This window comes from Carya illinoinensis, chromosome 6 (assembly GCF_018687715.1).
Source record: "Carya illinoinensis cultivar Pawnee chromosome 6, C.illinoinensisPawnee_v1, whole genome shotgun sequence".
NCBI classification, from domain to species: Eukaryota; Viridiplantae; Streptophyta; class Magnoliopsida; order Fagales; family Juglandaceae; genus Carya; species Carya illinoinensis.
Window position 1 is genome coordinate 35,101,248 of NC_056757.1, and position 16,467 is coordinate 35,117,714.

The window sequence follows — 16,467 nt, forward strand, 5'->3', positions numbered from 1 at the left end:
TATTTAACACCACATGTGGCTCCCCAGCTACTAAAACTAATTGTGTTTCTGTTTAATTATAATATTAAGTAGATAAGAACAGGTTGAAACAGAGATGACTACACGTCTTCAAAATCAAAAGATGGAGATGGAGGTGGAGATTTAGATGAAAATCGCTTCCGTGATTCCTTTTTGAATATTCAAGAAATACTCTTGCTGCATTCTATTCATTTCAACAAGATCTAATTTCATTATCTTCATATTGATCTTCCTTTTTAACATATCATTTTTTCTCTTTTTCTCTACTAGTAATTCAACCCTCTCAGAATTACTCTTGGTAATCTCTTGTCTTCTCTCAGAAATGTATATGGCTCTGTCATTTCTCATGCCATTTAAGACCTCAGCAAATTCAGCATTGTAAGTTTCTCAAGCCTTCCTCTTTCTCTCCCTTTCTTTCTCAACCTTCTTGCCTGGAGGTCTCTTAGAAATGACCTTCACGTTGTCATCTAAAGTGTCGTCTCCTAGTGGTTTCTCATGTGGTTTCCTTCTCGTTGACAATATAGAAATATGCTGCTGCCATTTTGGTTGGTGTCTTAATAGACATCAACAATGTTCCATATTGTATGTGGCATTCTCATTCTCTCTATACATGATTTTGACTCTTTCAATCTAAATATGCGCATGTAGTGAGAATGTGATAATGGAATTTCAGTAAAAAAATTCAGAACCAAATGTAGTTAGAAACTCATATATTGTCCTGCTCTGTCGCACCACTTGGATGCAATGATTCTACTTGGGCCACAGCACCACAAAACTTATTTGTGCATTTTTGAATCACGATCATCGATTGGTCAATGACCCCCTAGAACGATTTGACATGCTAGGTTTTTTATACTCATTGTAATAATCACTAATTCTCTCTCACATTTGTGAATATTTTTTATCCGTCCCACGGATAGCATCCACGTTAATATTGAGCCAGCCGACACGAGGAGATTGTCCTCCTCTATGGTGAAAGACACACCTCGTTGTGTTTTTTTACAAGGTGACATTTTTTCACCTGCTAATTATGTTGCTTGGAATTGAACATTATCATGGGTGCTACTTATTAGGGTACTGGATATTTCTTATTCACCACTTTACAATAGAGTGGTAAAGAATGGATCTTCATCAAATGTGTTGTCCATCCTTGATTCAAGTATAATTGTACAAAATCAGAACTAGACAATAATTCCAATATGCTCAGTACATAAAGTCTCATACTTAATTCTTGGAATGTAACATATAAGACAGTACATAGTTCTAGATGTATGTTGAACATACTTAATTCTCATACAAAGTCTCATACTTAATTCTTCGAAAGTAACGTATAAGATAGTACATAGTTCATCTATGTATGTTGAACATAGATAAAATACAAAAAGAAATTCCCAAACCCTTCAGCAACAAAAGATGTATAGAAAGGTATTTTCATGTCTTAATTCTCTCAAAAATGTATGCTGAACATAGATGTATGCTGAACACGAATGTGTTTTACTATTGATTATTGTGAGCATAGAATTTTTAGAAATGCACTTTAAGAACTAATAATTAGAAACAAATATATGGAACAGATGTTATATTGGTTCCTCCTAAATTTCCCACTTGGCTCCTCGAACCTTAATTACTTTAATTAGTAAACATAAAGTAGTCAAGTACTAGTGGAAAGGAAAAAGAGATCACGAGAAATACATAGCTACATTAATTTACTAGCTAGCATGATCATGTTTCACATTGATTTTATACTTGATCTTATCCCCCCGGAATTGCTTCCCTTAAACTATAGTTGATCAAGAGTGTTTGAATGAAGACTGAAAAATGCCAACAAAAGAAAAAAGCTAAGTTTGATGTGTTTTGATCTTTCCCCTCCATATTAGAATGTTATAGGCCATGCATGCACTGCCACTAAGAGTATGTTAAATCTGTTGTATTCAATCAGCAAGAAAATATAACAAAAGAAGATTATCATGTAATCCCCCAATCATCCTCCTCATAAAGCTCATTTTTATCTTCAATAAATTCTGAATTTTGGTTTTTAAAGTTCAACATTTAAAACTCAAAATGTGAAAAAACATTCTGACAGTTTCACATGGCAATGAAAATACTTATGCCAAATTAGTTTCAACATCTTCCTCATAAACCAGTTTCCCCAGTTTGTTGCAAGACCCACATCAAAGAACAAAACAGGATCAAGAATCTAAATCCAAATCACAAGTTGTACAAGCAACTGCCATTGCTGTAAGCCTCAAAGAAATTCACAAACAAAGACGATGAAGAGGAAGCAAGGACAGATGGGTGTGCAATCCCACTTTCATTGTCTTGGTCAGGGATTGTGCAAAAATTGAAGATTTATACACCGTGAGTCTTGCTGATCTTAAAGGGTAAATTGTCACTAAACAAATCCAAACAAATCAGATTAAATCAGGAATGGGTATTCGTAAGCCTTAAAACTAGAGTAAATCATCACCTAACAAATCCAAAATGCATTAACAAAATCAAACACAAACAACAAAATCAAGAGTACAATCAAAGCTAGGGTTTTAGATTTTACCGTGTTGTTGAAACTTAGTGCTAGAGAGAAGCTGTCATGGTGCCGTGCTAGAGAGAATGAAGTGAAAAGAGAAGAAGCAGTGTTGCAGGAGACAATGAGGGAAGAAGAAGAGAGAGAACAGAAAAGAAAAAAAATACAAAAACAAAAACTAGAAGAAGAGAAAGAAGGAAAAGACGCGGGAGAGGGAAGAAGAAGAGAAAGAAGAAAAAAAAAACTAGAAGAAGAAGAGGAGAAAGGATTAGATGCGACAGAGAAAGAGTGAAGAAGCAGAGAAGGGATGAGACGCGGGAGAGAATAGAAACGTAAGAGAGAGGCAGCTAAAATTAATAAACAATGTACATGGACTTGCTACAGACCTTTTTATTTTTGAAAAAAAAATGAAGTTACTGTATATCATAACTTATATGAAAAGTGCTTGACTAATTGGACATTTATAGAACAGATCCTTCAAATTTAAAGATGAAAAGTGTTTTGTTTAAGTGATGCGGATGCTCTAATAGGTCCACAAATGACTCTCAATTATTTTACTCTTAAATGCCACTCGATTTTCAACAATTTCAGTCTTTTTGACGAAGTCGCTGCACATGCTTTTGGGGATCCAGCCAGGTGGTACTGATTGACAACGATCTTACTTGATATGAGTTTTGTTACATACAAGCAAAGTCGCGTACTAATCTGCGTACCAATACTGATTCTTTCATACTTAAAAGTTAAATTAGTACTGTTTTCAATAAAATTTACTTATTGACCAATCACAATAAATTAGTACACATATTAGTACACAAATATGCTTGTAACTAAACTTTTCCACCTGATATATACCGATATGGATGCAGTAGCGTGAGGAAGCTGGCGTCAAGACATAGATGAAAAAGCTAGGCAAAAGGTAGTATTTGTCTCATTTGTTTTATAGGATTAGATAAAATAATTGAATTGAAATTAAAGTTAAAATTAAATGAAATATTATTAAAATATATTTTTTTAATATTATTTTTATCTTAAGATTTGAAAAAATTAAATTATTTATTTTATTTTATATAAAAATTTGAAAAGTTGTAATGATTAGATAAAATGAGATAAGTTGAGAAGAGTTATGAAAACAAAGTAGTAGAGTCCAAATCCTTTCCTTTTTTCAGGCTGTTGGATAATCTAACTCATGTCATGTCATCTTATCTAATCGTTATAATTTTTTTAAATTTTCAATAAAATTTAAAAAATAATTCAAAATTTTCAAATTTTAAAATAAAAATAATATCATAAAACTACATTATAATAATATTTTATTCAACTTTCAACTTTAATATTATCTCAATTTCACTCAATTTATTCTAACAAAATATTTTATTCTAAAAAGATATTGAGGGAGGGATTGAATAGTAAATTAAGTTGAGATAAGATAAGAATTAAAACTTAAATAAAATAATGTTAGAATATAAATTTTTTATATTATTTTTATTTTAAATTTGAAAAAGTTAAATTATTTTATATTTTCTTTAAATTTTTAAAAAATTATAATAATTAAATAAAAAAATTAAAAAATATTTATATTTTCCATATTTGGATATAAGATACAATGATTCGAAATACTTTGACATCCAAAGCAGGCACTGCTCCTTTTGACAACATGATAAAATGCAGTACTCAAACCCTAGCCACCTACAAAGGAAGGGGTAGTCAAGTCAAGGGGGAACGCACGCTCTTACCTACTCTGTATATTTTTCTATGCCAATAAATTAAGGATGATGCTTGACAATTGACATGCTTGGTACAGCTCATTCAACAATAAAACATTCAAGCCACCAACCAAATGGCACCAAATGAAACATTCTCATTTTATTTTTGAATTCTTCAATCTTTATTTTATATATTTGTCATTAATTTTAGAATAATCCTTAAAATTTTAGAATAGTGCCTATAATAATTTTATTTCTTTAATTTTAAGGAATTTTATGAAGAGAAATGATAAGTCATATTCCGTAAATAAGAATATAAGCGATTAATCAAAATCAAGAATAAAATGAGAATAATAACTACTCATGAGGTAGAAAAATAAAGTTTTATTTTTATTAATATTACATATTTAGTTATATATATTTATATATTTAGTGTGATTTATATAGAGTTATTCAAGTATATTTTTAAAAATTAAAAAAAATCAGAAAATTATATCCTAATATTTTACTAAATTCAAATATTTATTTTTTTGCTAGTCTTTTATCCCATATTTGTAAATTCAGATTTATTATAAAAATTTAATTTAATTTATTATAAAAATATAATTTAACGTGACATTAGGGGCATATTGAGAATCACGTGAAAAATTAAGAGGGCAAAGTAAAATTTTTTCTTAAGGGTATTTTCATTTTTGCAGGTGAAGAAGCTGCATGTGCTCAACTTCCGTTCGATTTAATGTTGATGGTAGACGGGAGGAGGGTATTGTGAAGTTTTAAAAGTAAACACGTCCACTTTAATACAATTATTAATTTTGATGGTACATTATAAATTAAATAAAAGTTTGAGAGAGTAAAGTGTAATTGACGCTATTATTTATTTCTCCCTAAGAGTGATATATGTGAAAAGGACATGAACATCTAACGATTTGTAATACTAGTCCGCAAATGATTAGTAATCTTATTTTACTCTTGATGCTACTTCGACTTTCATCTGTCTTAATATTCTAGCTAGTTTGACAGAGTCTCGCTACTGATAGCAGCATGCTTTTGTGGTAGCGCTTGACTAATAACAACGATCCTGCCCGATATGGCTATGGTCGCGTGAGGAAGCAGGCGTGAAGACAAAGATGAAAGCTGGGCAAAAAGTAGTCATTGTTTGTGTGTTCAAACTCATAGTCCAGACCCCTTCCCTTTGGCTTCTTTCAACATCGACAACGGTTGTGATACGGCACTTGAATCAATATCTTGAGGAGGACCGGGTTTGCACAAATTTTGACATTTTTAACAAACACCTTCGACAAGATGATTGCGTTTCACTTAGGTAACCGCATCTTTGTAGATTAGTGATGACTGGGGAAGTCAGTAACAAGGACATGCTCAAAAGTGAACACTGCTGCTAATTATATTGTCAAAGGGGTTTGTTAAATGTAACTCGTATGCACAAATGTAATGAATACAATGCAGAGTGGACTTACAGGTGAGACATCATCAGAAGATTGTCAATATACTGTGCTGCAGCATATCACTGATGGCTTTGCAATGCAATCACCCTGCTCACTTTTTCTCCTATCCCTACCGACTGGGCGGGCCACCTCCATGGGCAAAGGAAGGGGGAGTCCAGGGTGCATTAAGACTGGCTAAAAATTTCCAAGCAGGACCCATTATCTTGGTGCCACACATACAAGTTACAAGATTATTAGGGGTGAGGTAACTTGGTCAAAACACTACTGCATCCGACTATAACAGCACAATTTGAGATTCGCTCGCAGATACACAGATACAAAATTGTTACATAAAAATAAACTCTTATTTTACGATAAAAATAACTTTTAAATCTACTATAAGATAACGACGGCATTCTTCTTCAACGGAGATAGGCCTAATGTCCCACGCATTCTAGTTGGCTGGGTTCTTTCTTTTTGGCGGCTTCGGAAGCACCCATCCGGACAAGAAGCAATAGGTGACAGTAAGAACAAAACCACTTGCAGCTCCGACTCCAAACTGCAAACCAAAGATTGTCATCTTTTTTTCTCTGGAGGAATGGGTAGGACTAGGAGTTCGTTTGGACTTACAAGTACAACCGCCACAACACAGACTGTTGTTTCCTTCAAAGCTTGTATTTGGGAAAGTATCGAACTGACCTCCTTGAGGGATTTGCCCACATAGCTGATTAAAAGATATGTCAAAAGACGACATAAAGCTAATTTCTAACAGTGAAAGAGGTATTTCTCCTGATAGTTTATTATGAGACAAATCCAAAACCTCCAAGTTTGTCATTGCTGATAAACTGCTTGGAATAGTTCCCGACAGATTATTATGTGCCAGGAACAAAACATGCAGCTTCTTCAGATCTCCAAAACACGGGCAGATTGGTCCCTCGAGCATGTTGTAGCTCAGGTCTAAAGTTGGTCGAAGGCTTGAAATTTGCTTATAACTGAAACTTCGCACACCTCCTACGCGAGTGTAGTAAACCTGAAAACTTGTGAAAGGCTCTTCTAATGAGATATCCCCGCTTTTGAGGCGCTGTATTTCTGTCAAGCTCTTTGGTATCTCACCATTGAAAAAGTTATTCCCTAAATTCAAGAAAAACAGAGATTCAAGCTTTCCAAACCAGGACGGAATTCTTCCACCCAAATGATTCCACGCTAAATCCAAAAGTTGTAACTTGGTGCAACTCCTCAACCATTGTGGGATCGAACCTCTGAGTTGACAATTGCTAAGAACTAGACCCTTGAGGTTCTGGAATTGCAGATTTCCAGTATCAGGCATTTCTTCATTATGAAAGTTCTTCGTAAGGAACAACGTACTTAGGTTCTTGCAGTGTTGCAGAATCCTAAGAGTCGATGATATATTTTCAAGACTGTTTTTTGAGAGTGAGAGATGCGCTAGGGCGCCGAGATTCTTGAAATTCTTGGGAAGTTCACCTTTTAGATTGTTGTTGGCAAGATTAAGCGCTGTCAATCTACGGCGGAAGGATAGACCATCAGGAATTGGACCGCGGAACAGATTAGAACCAAGACCTAGGGAGACGAGGTTCTTCATTGCAGAACAATTGAGATTGATTGGACCAGTCAGAGAGTTGTTGTTCAAGATGAGCATTTGAAGTGATGGCGAGTTCACAACCGAAATAGGCAAACGACCGCTGAATTGATTTGAGGAGGCTGAGAACTGCTCAAGTCTTGTAAGGCTCCCAAAAGCGTCCGGAAGAATTCCAGAAAACAAATTAGAGGAAATATCCAGTTTCTCAAGGTTGGAAAGGTTGGCAATTCCATTCTTCAGGGGCCCGGAGAACCCATTATCCTAAATATGCAGTTCACGAAGATTTTGCAGCTGGAAGATACTATCAAGCAAACTTCCCGATAAATAATTCCCACGAAGGGAGAGATGATGAAGAGAGGTACAATTTGCCAAATCTTTTGGAATTTCCCCAGTAAAATGGTTGTGAGAGAAGTTAAGCACTCGAATTGAAGAAGATAATGCACACATGCCTCCATTTATAGGATCAACAAAATCGTTAAAGCTTATGTCTATGATCTCTAAGTCTTGCAGTCTAAACAAATAACCAGGAAGTGAACCGCTTAGAAAATTATGAGAGAGGTTTAGAAATCTCAACTGATCAAGGTCTGCCAAGGATTCACAGATCTTCCCCTTGAGTTTTCTGCTACCAAGTTCCAAGCCAACTACCCTTCTGCCAGAAAAAGTGGAACTATCACAAGTGACACCAGTCCAATTGCAGCAATCAGGAGAGGCCACGCTGTTCCACCCAGCAATCTCCGATCCTAAGCAATTGGATAAACCAGTCAAGGCTTTCAGGTCATTTGAATTGCATGCCAGGCTACTGGAGCTTGAGATCGAAACCTCGGAAAGGAAGAAAGCCGATAAAAGGAAGGACAAAAAGAAACGTCGGAAGCCCATCGTAGGCAAGTCGCCGAGTACAAAAGGGGTATTTGGAGAGAGAGAGAGAGAGAGAGAGAGAGAGAGAGGGAAGTTTCTACAAGAGGGTTTGAAACTTGAAAGCCCATGTTTCTTCTCACCCTTTCTTCAATCCCATCTGCTTCTTCCAGTGGATTTCAGATGAAAAGGACACGAATACCCAAAGAACTGCAGTAGTAGAGCGGTAACCATATGAGAAGGACATGAAAGTCTGTGTCGCAAATGACTAACAATTATTTTACACTTTAATGCCACTCGATTTTCAACAGTTGCAAGCCCGCCAGGTGGTACCGCTTGACAACGATCCTGCCCGATATTTACGGATGTAGTAGTGTGAGGAAGCTGGCGTGAATGCACAGATGAAAGCTGGGCAACAAGTAGTCACTGTTTGTGTGTTCTGAACTTTTGAGCCCAGACCCTTCCCTTCTTTCAACATGAACGGCGGCCGTCATACGTCACTTGATTCAATATCTTGAGGACCAAGTCTACACAAACTGATCCCTTGAGAATTGTAGGAATTTTATTATATATAAATACAGTTGTATATTAATTTATATATTAATATTAATTTATTTATATTTAAAATTTAAATTAATATTAATTTTAATAAAATTTATTTTTTAGGTTGACTATCTTCTGTCTTAATCTCTTACAGATTTTCATCATACTTATATGCACTCAATATTCTTATTCTTTGTTCTTGTGTAAGATAATGATCCCACCAGCCTTTTAATTGGTCAGTGAATCCTGTAACTAGAACATGTGCTACTTGATGATCTGATCTCATACTGGCTTTATAAACATTAGCTACCATAATCATTTCTTGAAAATGATTTAATATTTCATATTCAGATAATCCATCAGGATGAGGTTTGATGACATATTCCCACTTCATGATCCAATTTAATTTAGTTTTAAGAAAGAAAATGAGAAGTGGTGGACAGTGTGATAATGAAGGTGGACAATCGTTCTATAATGTGAAAGCCTGAAGACTCTCATGGAGAGATGGAGGAAGAATGAGAGATTCTGGTCCAAATTGATCCCACCATAATAGGAACCATTGCGGTAGAGTCTTAATTTCCTGTAATTTGTCAAAATGGAGAAACCAGGAATGACGCAATTTCTTGTTCTGTCATAAGAACGTTTTGTTCGTCAGAAAAATCTTTTTTATAAGGTAATTTGACTATATGTTGTTTTCTACTCCAAAAAGAATTAGGTAAATTAGAACATACTTCGTTTTCAATTATATTTTTGAAATTATTAATTTTTTGGATTAGTAAAGGATCTTTTAATTGTTCTTCAATTTTTTTGTATTTTAATTCTTGTTTTAAGAAATTTATTTGTTTTTCTTTTCTTTTGATTTTGACTTTTGTTAAAAAAATTAATTTCTTTAGTTAATGATGCTTCTTTTAAGGAATTAATCTCTCTTGAGACTGGAGGGAATAAAATTTTAAATTGAATTTCTTTTCCTAATATTTTAGTAGAAATTCCTTCTTCTGTTACAGAGAAAGGGTAAATTAAAGCAAGAAATGGGTTTCTTAATATTACTTTGGTGTTGATGTTTTTTACTAGAATGAATGTTGTTTTAAAGCAAATTCTATTATTACATATATGTGCATTTGATAATTTATAATTTATATTTAATTTTGCTCCATTAGCTTGAGATAATGTCTCTTTTGTTTTTTCAAAATATTTAGAGGGTATTATTCTTTCTTGTATGCAGTTTAGATCTGCACCTGTATCTAATAAGGCTATTGCAGGAAAAGAGAATTCTTCATTAATGGAAATAGTTACTTCAGTATACCATTTTTGAAAATTCATCTTATTAAATATGTTTATAAAATTATCTGATTCTTCTTTTGTAATTTTTACTGAGCTTTCTCCTTGTTCTTTTTTATGAGTGTCATTATTTTTATCTATTTTTAATAGTATAATTTCTTGTAATAATTGTTCATTAGAAACTTCAAGTTTGGTGTTAGAAGCCTTCAAATTTCTAATTTCTTTCTTTATTTCATTAATTTCTTGATGTAAATCCTTTAAAGTAATATTTTATTTTTCTGATTGAAATCTATTTACTATTTCTAGAAAATCATATGACCAGGGGGTTGAATTGGGTTCAAAAGTCTTGGGAGTACTAAAAGTATCTTTTAATTTTTCTAAATATTCTTTTCTTTCTTGTGGATTATTAATTTTATCTATTAATTCTAATATAATATTTTCATGTGACGATAATACGTTAATAGTTTTATTACAGATACAATTATTTTTATCTAAACAATTACAAACATGAATTTCATCTTCTTCTGACTCGTTATCAGAAGATTGTTTTGAAAAACTTGATTCTTTTAATTGGTAAATTTCATCTTCTTCTGAAGAAATTTCATCTTCTTCACTTGATTGTATAAAGATATTTAATAATTTTTCTTTTACTTCTTCAGGTATATCTAATTCATTAATTTCTTTTTTAACCTTACAATTTGATGCATAATGTCCAACCTTTCCACATTTATAACATACAATTTGTTTTTTCTTTTTATTAAACTTTTTTATATTCTTTACTGGTTTCTTATATACGGATTTTTCATTGGATTTTTTATAAGGTTTTTTATAATTTATTTTCTTAGTTGGATAAGTTTTATAAATTCTTTTTCCTTTTTTATGTCCTGTAGAAGGAGCTAATAATGGAGAATAACCAAACTGTTCACAAAAGGTACCTAATTCTTTTGTAGCAAATTTCTTTTCTTTTTCCATTTGCTTTTTTAATCTTATATCATTACACATAATCAGACCAGTTCTATTAATAGAAGATATTATATCTCCATATGTAAGATTAATAAAATCAATAGTACCATCTGATTTTACTAAAGATTCTCGTACCTTTTGGGCGGAGTAATATGGAAGTCCAGCTATGAACTTTTCCTTCCAGTATGGTTGTTGGCAATCATCTCTAATCATAACTTTAGTTAGAAAGACATCTTTATACCATCTAAAATCAGATAATCTAGGACATCTTAAATTGATTAATAAATCACTAGTTCTTTCTTTAAATTGGGAAGGATCACCTACAAAATGTTTTGTTAATATAAATATTAGAGTATTAACAGCATCTTCTATAGGTTGACCATCTTCTGTCTTAATCTCTTGCAGATTTTCATCATGCTTATATGCACTCAATATTCTTATTCTTTGTTCTTGTGTAAGATAATGATCCCACCAGCCTTTTAATTGGCCAGTGAATCCTGTAACTAGAACATGTGCTACTTGATGATCTGATCTCCTACTGGCTTTATAAACATTAGCTACCATAATCATTTCTTGAAAATGATTTAATATTTCATATTCAGATAATCCATCTATATTCCATTCATATAATGCATCTGATGCAAAAGCAGATCTCACTATATGTTCTCTTTCCTCGAATTGTATATCTGGAGGGGTAGGCCTTGGATACCAATTTCGAGTAGTAAAAGTATGCGTTGCAGATTCCCTAGGATAAAATTGCCCACTATGATTTCCTTTAATTTTGTTTATCTGTAATTCTTTAAATTGATTTTCAAGATTATTAATTTCAGAATCAGATAAATCAGGTGAATCTGTCTTATTTAATACATTAATATGAGATTGTCTTGAAGTGGATGCATTATTATCAATATTTAATTTTTCTAATTTGCTAGAGATCTGTTCTAATAAATCTTCTTTAGTCTTAGAAAAACTAGATTTTAAGTGAGCAGGTATTTCATGGGGAATAAACAAAGGAATTTTTTTAGCTTCTTTAACAGGAGTTTTAATAGGAGATATTAAGTTTTCAATTCTTTCTAATTGTTTACTCATGGTTTTTAAATATAAATTAGTATAATTATTTTGTTGGATTATATTATCAGTATTTTTAGTTTCTGGAGAAGTTAATCTCTTTATTGGTGATGCTAATATTTGTGTATTTCTTTGATTATACTTAATAGCTTCAAAAGGAGGGTATTCTTCATAAATAATTTGATTATTTTCTACTTTAACCCATTGATTAGTAGTCCTATTTATAGTCGACAACTGATTTGATTTATATATTTCAAACCATATGAAGAAAGGTATATTAATTTTTATACTTTCTAAATATTCATAGTATTTTATTTGGATATAATCTCTTTATAATTTTGAGAAAGTAGAGAAAAATAAAAGTCTTTTCTGTTTATTTTCTTCTTTCATATAATCTTGTTTAAGATATTCTTTATTAATTTTAAATTCTTCTTTACTCAGGGTAAATATTTGGGCATCATCTCCAACTACCTGTGAATAAGTTGGAGAAGAAGGTTCAGGTTCTTTATTCTGATGAGGATTAGAGGAGGATACTGAATCAGGGTGATTGACTGAATATACAGGTGTATCAATAATATTTCCAGGAATAACTCCCCGGACTTGTGTATCTAGATTTTGTATTTTATTTCTAGAGACTGAAGTCATTGCAGATCTATTATCAAAATTTTGAGATCTATTCCTACTAATTGTAGATCATGGTGTATGGTAGCTGGAGGATGCTGGAGAAGAATAATGAGAAAATGATCTCCTAAAAGGTTGGAAGGCAATTTGGACTGTTCCGTCCTGATTTTGATCTATATAATCTAAATCATCTTTAGAATTATTTTCTACATTCGGTAATGGTATAATATTTTCTAATTGCCATTCATTAGGAAGAGTAACCTGATTTTAATGAATTTGTTTAGGAATTTGTATACTAGAATTTGGTGTACTAGATTGTAATAATAATGTATAGCCCTTTAAACTAGTAATGAGAACCTGTGGCTCTAATGTTGTTTTCATTAATTTATAATGGATTCTATATACTACAGTTAAAGGATGTGATCCTTTCATCATATGATAGCCATTCGTTTTAATATTTAATGTTAAGGCATGTAGAATATTAGAGTCAAATAATGAAAGTGAATAATTAGGATAACAGTTAAAATATACTGGGCCTTGAAATAAATTAGATTCAACCATGCCAAGTAATGAATCATGAAAATTATAATGTCTTCCATCTCTTAAGCAAAGTAATACTGAAGCATTTAGTTAATTTCTAGTAAGTGGTTTTACAGCCACTTGTACTAATCCAATATGTATAAATGAATATTTCTGTTCCTTATGATGTTTAATGGCTTCTTTTGTTAATAGTTGTAATGATTCATAATCATTATTTAGGCTAATAGTCTTTTCTACTGTTTTAATTGTATAATTTGTAAGGAATGATAATTTTGAAGAAAAAGTTGAATATTTATATATTTGGTTTTTAGGTACATTAGGAATTGTCCAATCTTGTAAATTTCTTTCTATGTCTATGATGCTATAATCTTCTTGATTTATATTTTCAGTTTCTAAAGGTGTGTTAACCGTAGATGTTTCAGGTTTGAATAAAGAATTCATTGAAATAGAATTTTTATGCAAAGATTTCCTATATAAAAGAGAAATAAGTAGATTAAGATCTTGAGGGAACACCACCGGGACCACCCTTAAAGCCTCCTTGGTAAGATTGGGCTAACCAACGGATTTTCATGGCTTACCATCACAAGATTCTCAATATACTCTATTTTCTTTTATGTAGGTTACCGTTGATAAAATTCTATACCAACGAATTTTTACTTTTTTTTTTTTTTTTTTTTTTTTTTTTTTATATAAAGCAAGAATACTTAGGTGATTTCTTAAACTTTTAATTTCAGATCTTAAGAAGTTACAGTGATCTCCTAATTCTTCTATTGCAGTTTGCCTACTTCTATATACGTGATATCTTTCCATCATTGAGCAATAATCTAATTTCATTAATAGTTGTTTTTCCTTAAGATGTTTTATCCTTTCTTGTAAATTTTTTAATTCAAGTCTAAATTTTCTGAAAAGAATATTCCTACTAAGGCCAGACCCATTCAAATGAATAAAGAATTATTAGAATTCTGTAAACAGGAAATTAATGATTTATTAACTAAAGGACTTATTAGAAAGAGCAAATCACCATGGAGCTGTGCTGCTTTTTATGTACAAAAATAAGCAGAATTAGAAAGAGGTGTTCCTAGATTAGTTATAAATTATAAGCCTTTAAATAAAGTTTTACAATGGATTAGATACCCTATTCTTAATAAAAAAGATTTATTATCTCGACTTTATGCTGCTATTATATTTTCAAAATTTGATATGAAAAGCGGATTTTGGCAAATCCAGATTGCTGAAAAAGATAGATACAAAACTGCATTTACAGTCCCTTTTGGACATTATGAATGGAATGTTATGCCTTTCGGATTAAAAAATGCTCCTAGTGAATTTCAAAATATTATGAATGAAATATTTACACCTTTCACTCATTTTTCTATAGTTTATATAGATGATGTATTAATATTCTCTTCATCAATTGAACAACATTGGAAACATTTAAATACTTTTGTTCAAATCATTAAACAAAATGGATTAGTAGTTTCATCATCTAAAGTCAAATTATTCCAAAACAAGATTAGATTCCTTGGACATGATATTTATCAAGGAACTATTACCCCAATAAGTAGGGTTATAGAATTTGCTAATAAATTTCCTGATGAAATAAAGGATAAGCAACAACTACAAAGATTTTTAGGAAGTCTAAATTATGTTGCTGATTTTTATCAAGCACTTAGACCTTTATGTGAACCATTATTCAAGAGATTAAAAAAGAATCCACCTCCATAGACAGAGGAACATACAAATATTATAAAACAAATAAAGGCTCATGTTAAGAAATTACCATGCTTAGGACTCCCATCACCTGATGCCTTTAAAATTGTTGAAACAGATGCCTCTGATCTTGGTTATGGAGGAATTTTGAAACAAAAATTATCAGATGAAAAAGAACAGATTACTCGATTCCATTCAGGATGCTGGAATCCTGCTCAAAAGAATTACAGTACTATTAAAAAAGAAATTTTAGCTATTGTATTATGCATTTCTAAATTTCAAGATGATCTTTTGAATCAAAAGTTTTTACTTAGAATTGATTGTAAATCAGCCAAGGAAGTTTTAGTAAAAGATGTTAAAAACTTAGCTGCTAAACAAATTTTTGCAAGATGGCAAGCTATTTTAAGTATTTTTAATTTTGATATTGAGCATATTAAAGGAGATTCTAATTCTCTTCCTGATTTTCTATCTTGAGAATTCTTACAGGGAAAATCATGTCTTCCTCAAAGTCCAGAGTGAAATCCAAATCCTTCTATGCCAAATCACCTTCTCCTCCTTATCCTTCACCCTGTCCTTCCATCACACCAAAACCCTATACAGTACTAGGGACATTACCACAAAATATTAGGCCATCTTATAATCCATTTTCACCATTATCCTCTTCAAAATTACCCACATACTCAAAAGCTGTTTCTTCTACTAGTTCTTCTCCTTCTCAAATTATTAATCCTCCACCATTATCTCAGCCCTCTGTAACTCCTATTATCTTCAAATCCCATTGGCATCCAGTCTTTCCTATCGAATCAGAATTACAGCATTTATCTGAACCTCAAAAATTACTTGACGCTTTTCTATTACCAGATTGGCATTATGTTCCTTAGAACATTACCAAGACTCAGAACTTTTATGAATTTATTTTAGTAGACATTGATTCTATTATTATCTCTGAAATCCCCTGCTCTCTACAATCTCAACCTTCTCCACCTGCAACTCCGATCATTGCATTCTACAAAGTTACTATTAAACAGGTTCTTACCTTAGAACAGTGGGGAAAAAGTCCGTACTTGACGAGAAGATTTTCTCAGCCATATGATCCTCCTTATTTCGATTACTATGATTATCAGCAAGCATGGAACAAAACGTTCTTACAACAGAACAAGAATTTGCGACATTCCTGATTTCTCCATTTTGACAAATTACAGGAAATTAAGACTCTACCGCGATGGTTCCTATTATGGTGGGATCAATTTGGACCAGAATCTCTCATTCTTCCTCCACCTCTCCAGGAGAGTCTTCAGGCTTTCACATTACAGAACGATTGTCCACCTTCATTATCACACTGTCCACCACTTCTCCTTTTCTTTCTTAAAACTAAATTAAATTGGATCGTGAAGTGGGAATATGTCATCAAACCTCATCTTTCTCTCAAAAATATTATGTTCTTAGCCCACCAAGTCTCTGTAAAATGGTGGAAAAAGTATAATTATGATCATGTTGTAAAAATGTTCTAAAAAATTACCAAGGCTCCTGAGGTTCTTGTTCAGAGAAGCAGATTCCAAGCTCAATTAGCAACAATTACCAATAAAAAAGATTTGAAAAAATTAGCAGAAG

At 32.2% G+C, this 16,467-nt stretch overlaps 1 pseudogene; it reads right to left on the bottom strand.

Moving 5' to 3' along the window:
• Window positions 1-5,938: 5,938 nt before the first annotated feature.
• LOC122312438 lies at window positions 5,939-8,615 on the bottom strand (annotated as a pseudogene).
• Window positions 8,616-16,467: the final 7,852 nt, after the last annotated feature.